Raw genomic sequence first — 13,988 nt, forward strand, 5'->3', positions numbered from 1 at the left:
TGTGAGGGATGATAGAAATAATGTCATATTATCATAAAATGACCAGATATTAACAGTTACTTTAGTTAGGCATTCTTATTGGCAAAACTATTAGTTTAAAAAGAAAATTTTTGCTTGGCGTTACAAAAATATGTAATTACATATAATGAAATATTTTTTTTGTTTCAAATATCAAATAAATTCTATCTGGTTTCCACAATATTTCAAGAATTCCTTGTGACTTAACATTAAGGATTCTTTAGTGGAACAGCTTCGAATTGGAATGGGCATTTGTAAAAATAGATACATCATCTCAGGTTGACGCAAATTGAGGGAAAACAGGTTACGTACGGGACACATCAGGTGAATTTCTATCCACACTGGTGCCTTTATGCAGGAACAGTTTTTTTAATTTTTATTTTTTATTGCACAATAGGTCTATAGTTGAAACTAGAAACAAAAGAAAAATGCCATGGCCTGTGCATTATCTTTTCATTAGCCTGTTACAGAATTTCAGTCCTTGGTGTCAAATTTTTGTGAAATATGCCATTTTTGTTTGGGTGTTCCTTTTCACCAGTAAAGACATCCTGTAAAATTTTTTGACCATATTCAAAAGTCTAATGGTGGCACCATGAGGTTCATTTTTTGCCAAAAAACGCTTATTTTATGTTTTCGCGTAAGGTTTGAATCACAATGTTGGACTCCATTTATTGATTTCTTGTGAGCCAGAGATGATGTTAAGAACCTTTGCAAGGGATTGAGAAGCATTAATGTGATTCATAATACATTTGTATTGTTTAAAAGTAGTTGAACAATGATTCAATGAACAGCTAAAACTCAAACTGTGCTTGATAATATATTTAGAATATGGACTAAAAATGTGTATCTAAGATATTTGGTATACTCTATAAGGTGCCATAATGTTTCATGAAAAGTGATTGAAATTTTGCCATAAAAGTCATAAAATAGCAGCTTTTTCCATAACTTTGAGCTCCTGGTGCCACCATTAAACTTTTGAATTTTGTCAAAATATTTCACCCAGTGTGTTTCCTTACCAAAAGGAACATAAAAACAAAAATGCATCATGATTGGAGGAACTTTTCATTTTTAGGGGGCAACTGATGCACCCTAGTGTGTGTGTGTGTGTGTGTGTGTGTGTGTGTGTATATATATATATATATATATATATATATATATATATATATATATATATATATATGTGTGTGTATCTTTTATAAATGGGGTTAGCTTATCTAATGTAGCATGTTGGGGAGAATCATAGTATCATCTACAGTGGGGCAAAAAAGTATTTAGTCAGTCACCAATTGTGCAAGTTCTCCCACTTAAAAAGATGAGAGAGGCCTGTAATTTTCATCATAGGTATACCTCGACTATGAGAGACAAAATGAGGAAAAAAAATCCAGAAAATCACATTGTCTGTCTGATTTTTAAAGAATTTATTTGCAAATTATGGTGGAAAATAAGTATTTAGTCAATAACAAAAGTTCATCTCAATACTTTGTTATATACCCTTTGTTGGCAATGACAGAGGTCAAACGTTTTCTGTAAGGCCCTGTCCACATGGCAACGGATTCAGGTGAATCTGATAAAATTGTTTATCGTTTCGGCCTGGCGTCCACACGGCACCGGCGTTTTGGGTGCCCCAAAACGAAATCTTTTGAGAACGGGTTCCAGAGTGAAAAAAATCTGGCAACGGCGCCGTTGCGAAGTCGTCTGGATGAGTAGAACGGATTTGTTTACAATGACGTCACAACCACATGACTGTCAGTGCTTCACGCCGGGTAGAAGTGTAACGAACTCGATGCGAGTTGTCAACAAATCCTATAACTTGGTTCATGAAACGCGCTTACAAAATATTTTCACTGTGAATATTTATTGTGTAATGGTGCAAAGTGAGAGAGAGAGAGAGAGAGAGAGAGAATAGCCCTTAGGGCAGAGTCTTTAGTCCAAACACTGCGGAAGCAGTACCAAACCGCGCACCGCCTGTGCGCTTTCCAAAAACAAAAACAATCCCGCCAGCAAACATAGGAAAAAAAAAAAAAGGAGTGATCTCACCTCTTCAGATGTTGGTTTAAGTCCGACAATACATTCCTCAAAAAGGGCGTAGAAGAACAAAGTAATCCATCAACGTGTAGCATTCAATTTATTCCAGACCATTAAAGAATTCTGGAGGATATCAGAATGTTGGTGTACCGGCTTCCATCTACCCCCATTCATTCCTCTTTCCGCCTCTTTCGTTTTACGCTACTGATTAATAATCAAAACTTTATGTGGCTAATGCTAAATGCTACAGAAGAAGGGGTTTATGCGCATGCATCTACTTCTTCTATTGTTCTGGTGTCTCCGATGGGACCGTCTTACAGTGCACGTAGTGGTGTGGCATGTGTATTGCATCGTTTTCAGCAAGCGTTGCGTTGCCATATGAACCTGATATTTTACTGATCTGTTGCCCATGTGGACGCGATATTTAAAAAAAAAATCTCGTTGCCGTTGTCGTGTGGATGTAGCCTAAGTCTTTACAAGGTTTTCACACACTGTTGCTGGTATTTTGGCCCATTCCTCCATGCAGATCTCCTCTAGAGCAGTGATGTTTTGGGGCTGTCACTGGGCAACACGGACTTTCAACTCCCTCCAAAGATTTTCTATGGGGTTGAGATCTGGAGACTGGCTAGGCCACTCCAGGACCTTGAAATGCTTCTTACGAAGCCACTCCTTCGTTGCCCGGGCGGTGTGTTTGGGATCATTGTCATGCTGAAAGACCCAGCCACGTTTCATCTTCAATGCCCTTGCTGATGGAAGGAGGTTTTCACTCAAAATCTCACGATACATGGCCCCATTCATTCTTTCCTTTACACGGATCAGTCGTCCTGGTCCCTTTGCAGAAAAACAGCCCCAAAGCATGATGTTTCCACCCCCATGCTTCACAGTAGGTATGGTGTTCTTTGGATGCAACTCAGCATTCTTTCTCCTCCAAACACGACAAGTTGAGTTTTTACCAAAAGTTCTATTTTGGTTTCATCTGACCATATGACATTCTCCCAATCCTCTTCTGGATCATCCAAATGCTCTCTAGCAAACTTCAGACGGGCCTGGACATGTACTGGCTTAAGCAGGGGGACACATCTGGCACTGCAGGATTTGAGTCCCTGGCGGCGTAGTGTGTTACTGATGGTAGCCTTTGTTACTTTGGTCCCAGCTCTCTGCAGGTCATTCACTAGGTCCCCCCGTGTGGTTCTGGGATTTTTGCTCACCGTTCTTGTGATCATTTTGACCCCACGGGGTGAGATCTTGCATGGAGCCCCAGATCGAGGGAGATTATCAGTGGTCTTGTATGTCTTCCATTTTCTAATAATTGCTCCCACAGTTGATTTCTTCACACCAAGCTGCTTACCTATTGCAGATTCAGTCTTCCCAGCCTGGTGCAGGTCTACAATTTTGTTTCTGGTGTCCTTTGACAGCTCTTTGGTCTTGGCCATAGTGGAGTTTGGAGTGTGACTGTTTGAGGTTGTGGACAGGTGTCTTTTATACTGATAACGAGTTCAAACAGGTGCCATTAATACAGGTAACGAGTGGAGGACAGAGGAGCCTCTTAAAGAAGTTGTTACAGGTCTGTGAGAGCCAGAAATCTTGCTTGTTTGTAGGTGACCAAATACTTATTTTACAGAGGAATTTACCAATTAATTCATTAAAAATCCTACAATGTGATTTCCTGGATTCTTTCCCCCCATTCTGTCTCTCATAGTTGAAGTGTACCTATGATGAAAATTACAGGCTTCTCTCATCTTTTTAAGTGGGAGAACTTGCACAATTGGTGGCTGACCATCTGATATTTCTGATAAAATTTTAGGTATGATACCATGTATAACTCTCCTACTTATTGCTCATTTCATAGGGGGACGGGGGGAATTGTTGGCATGTGCCGTGCGGGAGCGTCTGCCCAAATTTTTTAGGCCGAGATGAACTTATAGTTTTTGATTAAAAAAAAAAATATCCAATATGTAATGCCCATTGTACATGCCTGTTCTTTAATTCAAAATCACCATCTTGATCTTCAAATTGACCATATGGTATATTACATTACACAACATCCTGTCCAGATAAAACCTAGTTAGTACACACAACAGTTGAAAGGGAAGTGATAAGTGATGTTGAATGTTGCCTGCTTAATATGCAAGAGCTCCTGCTACCATGATAACATCAGAAGAAAGCTTAAGAGAATTATATGCTAGAACTTTTTTTCTGGTTTGCACTTCATTTTAAAGGATTAGAGTATTCAAAGTCATGAATAGCAAAAATATAATACTGTAGAGCTCATTTATATTAAAAGGTGCATTGATTTTTTTAAATCAAATGTGAATTGGTTAATATGGTACAAGAGACTTGTTTTTAATCATTTTCACCTGGTAGTCCACCAAGAAGGGGAATTTATTTCCAAATAAATTGCAACTTTTTGCTGATAAAATTAATGGTTTTGGGGTAAAAAAAAAAAAGCCAAAAATCATTAGCTCCCGCCCCCTGGGCCCCCACCGGGGCTCTGCCCCTGGGCCCCGCTGGGTGCCTGCGGCCCCCAAACCTCCGGCTTTTTTCAGACTTTTTAAATATTTTTCATTCTCATCCCTGTGAATAATCTAAAATACGAAACACATTTTTTGTGACTATAACATAAGTGAGAACAGGAACTAACTTCCCCACAGTTACTTCTAATTATAAACCATTAAATTGTTCAATGTGTAGTTTATTAATAAATTAAACATTATACACACTATAGACCGTGCTGTTATAAGAAAATAATGCAGTCAGTGTGGTATATCTGTTTGTTTGTTTGATTGATTAAGGCAGGGGTTTTCAAAGTGTGGGAGAGTCAGCCCCCCCTCAGAGAGCAAATAAACAACAGCGCCCCTTATAATTTTTGTTGTTGCTATACTTAATGTTCCATTCGTATTTTAAAAAATGGTTCTAGTACACATTTTTTTTTCTTTTACACATTTTAAACATCTGTGCTTTTTGAAAACATTTTTTTTACACATTTTAAACATCTGTGCTTTTTGAAAACATCTTTTTTTACACTTAAAACATGAGCTTTTTTAAAACCTTTTTTTACACATTTTAAACATCTGTGCTTTTTTTTTTTTTTACACATTTTAAACATCTCATAGCATCGTTAGCTAGCACCTCTTGGCAGACAACACACTGTGGCAGTGGAGCATCTTCAGATCCAGTCCATGAAAATCCAAACTTTAAATAATCGTGGTCATACTTCCTTCTTTTTTTTTTTTTTTTTGCTTGGCCCAGACTCTGTCTCCTCACTCACTGTAGCTTTAGGTACTAAAAATTGATCCATTTTGTCTCTGGCAAAGGCTAGCTGAAGTTCGCTAAATGTCCGCAATGGTAATATAGCTGACTCCCAACTTTTTTCTTCAGGTTAAATAAAAGTGCCACGCTCCGACTGATGATTCAAGTGTTTTATTACAATGAGCAAACGCTGAAACCACCGTGAAAACTGAAATACACGGTGGAAAATACACATCAGTAAAACCATCATGAAATGTTTCACTTAATACCCATAATATTAATGCCTTCAGGAAATATGACACAAATATGTCAATAAACATACCGTGTATGCCTTCAACCCGAAGGTTAGGAGTGGCTAGCAGTCTTTGTCTCCATATTGCACAGTCTCTCATACATCATCATAATACCGCTCGAGCACACTGAACATGTGAAGAAATGAAACTCACGCTCCTCCCCATAGCATCACATGACCAAATGACGTGCTCACATGACGTGATTAATTGAACAATTTTCAGATTAAGTATGCAAATAAGTATGAGCAAAAACAACATTGAATATTAAATATGAACAAATAATACACAAAAATACTAATATTACAGCGTTAGCTACACTGCCACCAAAATTACAAAGGTTTATATTCACTATATTTAGACAAAATGTGAATAAAACTTGTAATTTTCTATCAACTTCAAACCCAACTTTTACACTCAATTTTTATCAATAGTTCGTTAAAGTAGTTAACTGAATTGCTCCATTTTATTTCAACGTTATTCTATTTTGAATTATGTTCAACTAACACCACTAATTTGTGAACTGGGCGCTCAAGATATGAAGGTTGTGGTAAGCGTTTACCTTGTGGTCCTAAATTTCTCTGACCTACTTGAATTTTGACCTTTCGGACAAGACCATCATCATCTTCGTTTGCTTCAACAACCTTAGCTAGTGGCCACTCATTTCTAGGAGTATTCTCATCCTTAACAATCACTACATCTCCAACCTGTATATTCCTTCTTGTCACATGCCACTGCTGTCTAAGGCTGATGTTGGTCAAGTATTCTTGTCGCCACCTGCTCCAGAATTGTTCAGAGAGATACTGTACTCTGCGCCACCTTTTTCTGGCATATAAATCTTCTTGAACAAATTCCAGGAGGTGGAAGGGGCATAGTAGGCTTCAAAGTTAGTAAATGATTGGGTGTCAAGGGTTCAACACTTTTGGGATCACAGATTGTGTTTGTTGTGAGCGGGCGACTGTTCACTTCCATAGTGAACAGTCGCCCGCTCACAACAAACACAATCTACGAGGCTATGTCCATCATAGCCTCGTAGAAGAATGTTCTTAATGAGGAGTCATCCAATCTTCCTTTAGCTTGAGCAAGGACAGAACTCATCACGCTCCTGATTGTCCGTATCTGACGTTCCCAAATGCCTCCCATATGACTGGCCTCAGGAATATTCATAAGGAAGTCGCATTCCTTTCTCGCAAGATAGGTTGAAATCCTTTCCTCATCCAGTTCCATTAAGCACTTTCCCAACTCATTCTTTGCTCCTATGAAATTCGTACCTTGGTCAGATCGAATTTGTCTGACTGTTCCTCTTATTGCTATGAAGCATCTCAATGCATTCAGAAATGCATCAGTTGTGAGATCTTCCAGCATCTCAATATGGATGGCCCTGGAGCTTAGGCACGTTAACAACAGCCCATACCTTTTGTATTCTTTTCTACCTTGTTTTGTGTAGAAGGGGCCAAAACAGTCAATGCCTGTGCATGAGAATGGAGGAGATGGCTCAGTTCGATCAATAGGCAAGTCAGCCATGCGCTGTTCTTGAGTTCGGCCACGCACCCTTCGACATGTAATGCAACTCTTGATGTACTTGGCCACAACTTTACTGGCACCCATTACTCAATATCCATTGGCTCTGAGTTCATTCAGTGTGTGTCCTCGACCTTGGTGCTGTGTTCTTTTATGGCAGTGGTCAAGTATCAGTTGTGTAACAATGCCTTCTTTTGGGAGTATCACGGGATGTTTGAACTCCAGAGAAGCTGACGACCTTCTCAACCTGCCACCAACCTTAAGCACTCCATCCTCAAGAAATGGGTCCAGTTCATACATCTTATGAGTTTTCCTGAGTTTTTGTGGTGATGTTTGGCTAAGCCATTTAAGTTCTTCCCCAAATGCTTCTCTTTGGGCTGCCTTGATCAGCATGAGAGCAGCTTTCTTTCGCTCCTCTACAGTAGTGGGCCCAGAGCTGTCCCTGCGAGCCAGCCTCTGAATGCGTGCAATGACATTGAGACATGTAACCCAGTCAGAAAATCTTGACAACCGATTCAGGAGGTCATATTCTTTCACAACATCAGTTTTCAGGACTTTGACCTCTAGGTCGCCTATAAGTAGCTCTGAGGATGTTTGGTTGGTTACAATTTCCTGTTCCCATAAGAACTTGGGTCCTTTGAACCAATTTGATGCCATCTGATCTGCCACCTTAAGCCCTCTAGAGGCATGATCTGCCGGATTCTGACTTGGTTCAATGTAAAACCATTGATTAGGGTCAGTAGCATCTCTGATTTTCTGGATTCGATTCACTACGAAAACATGAAAACGTCGGGCTTCGTTCTTGATGTATCCCAGTACCACCTTCGAATCAGTCCAGAAGTACTCCTGATCTATATTTAGCTCAGGCTCCTCCCTGAGAATCTTGCTTACAGCTGCAGAGACCGTGGCTGCAGTGAGCTCAAGACGTGGAATACTGACAATCCTCGTGGGTGCTACCCTAGCTTTCGCCATTATTAATGTGCAATGTACTTGTTCAGCAGCTCCGATCCTGATATAAGAGCACTGCCCATAGCCATAATTACTGGCATCTGAGAAATGATGCAGCTCAATTTTCTGGATTGTGCCAAGATCGTTGGGAACAAAGCACCGTGGTATTTGAATGTATTGACGATTGTCCAGGTCTTGGAGCCATGTCTCCCACTTTGGCCTTAGTTCTGGCAGGACGGGCTCATCCCATCCTACACCTCGTTTGCACATTTCTTGCAACACTCCTTTCCCAGTCAAGATATAGGGGGCAATAAATCCTAGTGGATCATATATGCTAGCGACTGTGGATAAGATGCCTCGTCGAGTGGCTGCTCTTTCCTGTTGGACCACATTAAATGAGAAGACATCCATCTCTATGTTCCACTTCACACCTAGCACACTCTGAACTGGCAGCTCTCTATAGTTTAGGTCCACATCTGTCACTGCACCAGCACGCTCACTCTCTGGAATTGTCTCCAAGACAGCTCTGTTATTAGACACAAACTTGTGCAGACGCAGTTATCCCTTACTACAGACTTCTCTTGCTTCATGGACTAGTCATTTGGCTCTTTCAACAGAATCCAGACTGACAAGTCCATCATCCACATAAAAATTTCTCCGGATGAAACTTGCTGCTAGGGGGTACTCATTCTCATACTTAGTGGCGAGGTATTTCATGCCGTAATTGGCGCATCCTGGTGATGACGCTGCTCCAAATATGTGCACCCTCATGCGGTATTCTTTGGGCTCACTCTTGGTATTCCCATTCTCCCACCAGAGAAACCTCATGAAATCCCGATCGTCTGGAGTAACATGGAAATGGTGGAACATTTTCTCAACGTCACAGTTGATTGCAATGGGAGACTGGCGAAATCTGCACAGCACTCCAGTCAATGTATTTGTTAAATCAGGCCCTGTGAGTAGGTGGTCATTCAACGAGGTGCCTTCGTATTTGGCGGAACAATCGAAAACAACCCTTATCTTTTCAGGCTTTCTTGGGTGATACACCCCATGGTGTGGGTTGTATCATGTGTTTCCATCCTTTGGTGTTGCACACACTTCCTCCGCATCACCATCATTGAAAACATTGACCATGAATTTAACATAGTTCTCCTTATATTTGGGATTTTTCTCCATCTTCCCCTTTAGATGTTTCACCCTGACTGTGGCTAGATGTTTGTTGTTAGGCAGCTGGGGGCGCTCTCTAAATGGAAGTGGCATCTCCAAATGTCCATTTTCATTATGATGAATTTTCTCATTTAGAATTTGCAAGAAATGGATATCTTCTTGAGAAATTGTCCTGTCTGTATCCTGAAAGTCTGCCTCTAATGCCTTAATTGCACATGCAGGTGTAATAGGTGGAATTTCTTTCACAGAGATGCAATAACAGAATCCTGCCTTTGGCCCTCTACCAGTGGTAGGCATTTTGGCACTAACTATGCTCCACCCCAAGTCTGTTTTTACTGCGTATGGCTCACGCTCATTTCCTGATATTACCTCTTTTGGTTTTAGAGCTCTTGTGCAGTCGTAACCTATCAGGAGTCCAGCCGGACAGTCAAGCAAGTCTGGCATCTCTTCAGCTAGGCTAAGCAAGTGTGCCCATCCTTTGGCCGTTTCCCGAGTTGGAATACTGGTCTTCTCCAACGGGATGTATTCTCTAGTGTATGCTGGTGGTAGCTCAATGCATTCTTCTGAACCGTATCCTCTCAACTTTAACCCAGTGGCTCTGTGACAATTCACTATTGACCTGTCAGTCATTGTTGACAACTTGAGCTTGACTGGTTCGGTGTGGGCTTGAAGCTTTTCACACACATCTTGATTAACGAATGTATTGCTACTTTGTGTATCCAGCAGCGCATACACCAAGATCTCAGGGCTGTTCTTGACAGCACTAGAGAGCCACACAGGGACAATCATTGAGGTGCTGTCTGCATTATCCATGTTCACACTGCACAAGGTAGTAGAGGAATTGTCTTTCTGTTGACTTGCTTCAGGCTTTTCTTCTTGAGCACGTTCGTCATGAAGCGGAGTTGGATGGCTTTTTCTACAGATATTACAAGTAGCCCTTTTCCAACAATCCTTTGCAACATGACCAACTCTCAGGCAAGCAAAGCACATATTGTTGTTCTTGACGAATGTTTTCTTTTCATCAAGGGGAAAAGCAGCAAATTGTTCACATTTGTAAATGAAGTGATTTTGCTGACAGCATATACATTTTATTGGTTTCTTTGGTTGAGCAGCAGATGGATTAACTGCAGAGCCTGCTGATTCACCTGAATCCTTAGAAGCTTGACTTTTCCCTTGAGCAACCTTTGTTGATGTCACTAGAGTTCTGGCTTTGAGGCGTTTTGTGTCTGTACTTGTTTTCTCCTCTGTATGTTTCAGAGCGTAAAGAGAGGAAACAGGATTGCATGCGATGCGGGCCTCCTCTGCTATAAAGTCTGAGAATTCTTCAAAACTTCGATATGGCTTGTTGTAGGGCTGCACGATTATGGAAAAAATGATAATCACGATTATCTTGATCAAAATTGTAATCATGATTATTAATCACGATTATTCTTGATGTTAGGGAAATCACTTAAATTTTATTTCACTATATTCAAACAAACAATATGAATAGCTTTCAGTGCAGAATGAAATTTAAAAGAGAAATTCTGATTTCCAAATGACAAATAAATGAAATTTATCCAAGAAATTACCAAAGGATGAAGGAACTGAAAACTCAATTGCAACAATTACATAGCATTATACTGAGGCCTACAAGTTTTTAGCTAGAAAGAGCAGCCTATCAACATGCTCTGGCTTTAAACATGAGCGAAGGCAGGTCACAACATTGCCTCCAGTGCTAAATAGACTGTTGTTCCGACATAGTTAGCTTTTCTCTCTCACCTCAATCTGTTACCTACTCTCACGCTATCACCCCTTGAAGAAGATACCGCTGCACTGAAGCTCTGCGCACTTGGCCAGTGTTGCCAGATGCTGCTGATGTTTTCCAGCCCCAAATATGTTCAAAAGCCGCCAAAATGCACTTAAAACCACCCAATCTGGCAACTCTGCACTTGGCTTGCTTGCTTATTTAGGCGGAGTAATGAAACCTTACATGCGTCGGTTCGCCCCCTAATGGTTTGGCGGAGTACTGGTCAAAAAGTGCTTGATCAGATATACAGCAGAGCTCGCATTTTAAATGGAAATAAATCACGATTTTCATTTAATTTAATCATGGCAGCCAAAATCGCGATTTTCGATTAAATTCGATTAATTGTGCAGCCCTAGCTTGTTGTCATCCAATGTCTTGGTGACATGCCAATTCCATCGAGCTGTTGCCCAGTGAGGAAGTTTTTGAAGCAATTTTTGATTCTCCTCACAATCATCCAACATTTTCAGACCTTGTACGTGAGACATGGCATTTTTACATGAGACCAGGAAGTCACTGAACTCTCTTAATTTTAGTGGGTCTTTTGGTCCTATCTTGGGCCAGCTACTAAGTTTACCTCGAAAGGCTCTTTGCACTATGAAAGGATGGCCATAGCGCTTGTTCAGGGCATCCCAAGCCTGTGTATATGCTTCTTCATCGCTTCTGTAAAACGTTCCATCCAACACAGATAGTGCATCCCCACTTATGTATTTTCTCAGATAAAACAGTCTATGTGCTGGGTCTCTGCAGCTCGTTTCGATAAGTGCTTTAAAGCTGGTGCGCCATTCAGTGAATTTTAGCGGATCACCAGTAAAGAAGGATGGCTCGGGTGCAGGAAGTCTGGTCACCATCAGAGATTCTTTAAAGGCTTGCACTAGTGATGCTTCATTCAATTTTTCCTCCGATTGTCTTTCTGAACGAGGAGGGACTGATATGCCATAGGGAATCTGAGCATGTGGAGCTTTGGTATGCTGAGTTTGGGGCTGACTTGGAGGCCGAGTTATTTCTTTATTTTCTCCTATTTCAGCATTAAGTTTTATTTCCTCCTCGGCATACACATATTCAGCCTGCATAGCTTCCAGATCCCTTTGATTTTCCAGCATTCTTAATTTATCTTGCTGGGCAAGCACCTCTTTTCTTTGTGCAGCTATTTCACTTTCTCTGTTAATTTCAGCCCGTTTGATGCTGCTGCTTCAGCTTTCTTTATTGACACCTGACTACCTGGTAGACTAACCACACCTGCCCTTGATAAGTGGACCCATAAATTGATCTAGCATCTTCCCTCTGAAGTAATTGTAAGAGCGATTCCTTAACTGCAGCATCATCAAACTCTTTGCCCACTTCTGAGCGACGCATATTTAGCAGTGTAATTACTTCTTTAGTTACAGAGGTACAGCTATCCATTCTCCTTCTTATGTCTTGAGAAGGTGTAGTCATTGCACGCAAGTTCTCATATTCTTGCTTTAAGTGCGACTCATATTCTTCCAAAGAAGTCACCATACTGTCTAGTTGTATCTTGTCACATTCTTCTTTAAGTTTGCTCCTAATGTACTGAATCTCAGCCTTGAAGTTTACATACATTAACATAAACTTTCTTTCCTTTTTTGCACTCTCTTGCTTTACATAGTCAAGCCACTTTTCTGTTGGTATTCGTTCTCTTTCTGAGCGCCTCAATTGTTCAGGTTGAAAATCTGGTTCCTGGCTCTCTACACTATGTGCTTGCAGAATTTTATCAATTTCAGCTATGCGTTCTTCCATTTGTTCCGTTAATGTTGCATCTGTTACAGTCTCTAACTTAGTTTGTAATTCTCTTTGTTCTTCTTCAAGAGCCTGAATTACTCCCTCAAGTACAAGAGTATCTCCCTTGCTTTGATCCATTTTCTTAACTACTTTAAAACAACACTATAAAAAGTAGTCAAAATCTTGAACACAGAACTTAAGCTACAAGAAAGTTACAATATTAATTTCAAATAGAAATTACACACGTATTAAACCTAAGCGTACAGTGAATCCACACCACAATATGATTGATACAACAATCTCCAATGCTTACTAAACGCAGGGCACAAATATTCTGTACATAATGGCCATTTCACACGAATTTACAATCTATTTGCAATATAAGAAGTGTTCATTTCTTATAAAAGAAAGGGAACGTTAAACCTGACGGCTTGCATCCACTCACGATACTGTCAGAAGACAACGCGCTGTTGCCCTCTTGCGGTGACCTGCTGCAGCGGCAGCACTGTCCTCACTCGCTGTTATGGCGCGAGTCCGACCTTGCTGTTCTTCAAGCGGAGCCGACGAAACAGTCACCTTGAACGACGACCAGAGCAGCAAAGTAGTTGTGGGTGGTGTTGTGCGAGGTCTTCAAGCTGCGACACTGACGGTCTCTTCCATCTTGCCATGGCCTGTGGTTGCGACGAGTCAGAGCTTACATTCACGTGTCCTGCTCGGTGCGGGGTTCCCTCTCTGGCCTCGCTGCGCGTCTTCACCGGCCTCGCTGTAGGCTCCCACGTTTTCACTATAGCTGACTCCCAACTTTTTTCTTCAGGTTAAATAAAAATGCCACGCTCCGACTGATGATTCAAGTGTTTTATTACAACGAGCAAACGCTGAAACCACTGTGAAAACTGAAAGAAATACACGGTAGCAAATACACATCAGTAAAACCATCATGAAATGTTTCACTTAATACCCATAATATTAATGCCTTCAGGAAATATGACACAAATATGTCAATAAACATACCGTGTACGCCTTCAACCCGAAGGTTAGGAGTGGCTAGCAGTCTTTGTCTCCATATTGCACAGTCTCTCATACATCTTCATCATACCGCTCGAGCACACTGAACATGTGAAGAAACGAAACTCACGCTCCTCCCCATAGCATCACATGACCAAATGACGTGCTCACATGACGTGATTGAACAATTTTCAGATTAAGTATGCAAATAAGTATGAGCAAAAACAACATTGAATATT

At 40.8% G+C, this 13,988-nt stretch overlaps 1 protein-coding gene across 1 annotated transcript in view; it reads left to right on the forward strand.

Moving 5' to 3' along the window:
* lrguk (leucine-rich repeats and guanylate kinase domain containing) overlaps positions 1-13,988 on the forward strand; it is an 82,548-nt gene that overhangs the window by 10,712 nt on the left and 57,848 nt on the right. The window lies entirely within an intron of this gene.

Source organism: Neoarius graeffei, chromosome 21 (assembly GCF_027579695.1).
Source record: "Neoarius graeffei isolate fNeoGra1 chromosome 21, fNeoGra1.pri, whole genome shotgun sequence".
NCBI lineage: Eukaryota > Metazoa > Chordata > Actinopteri > Siluriformes > Ariidae > Neoarius > Neoarius graeffei.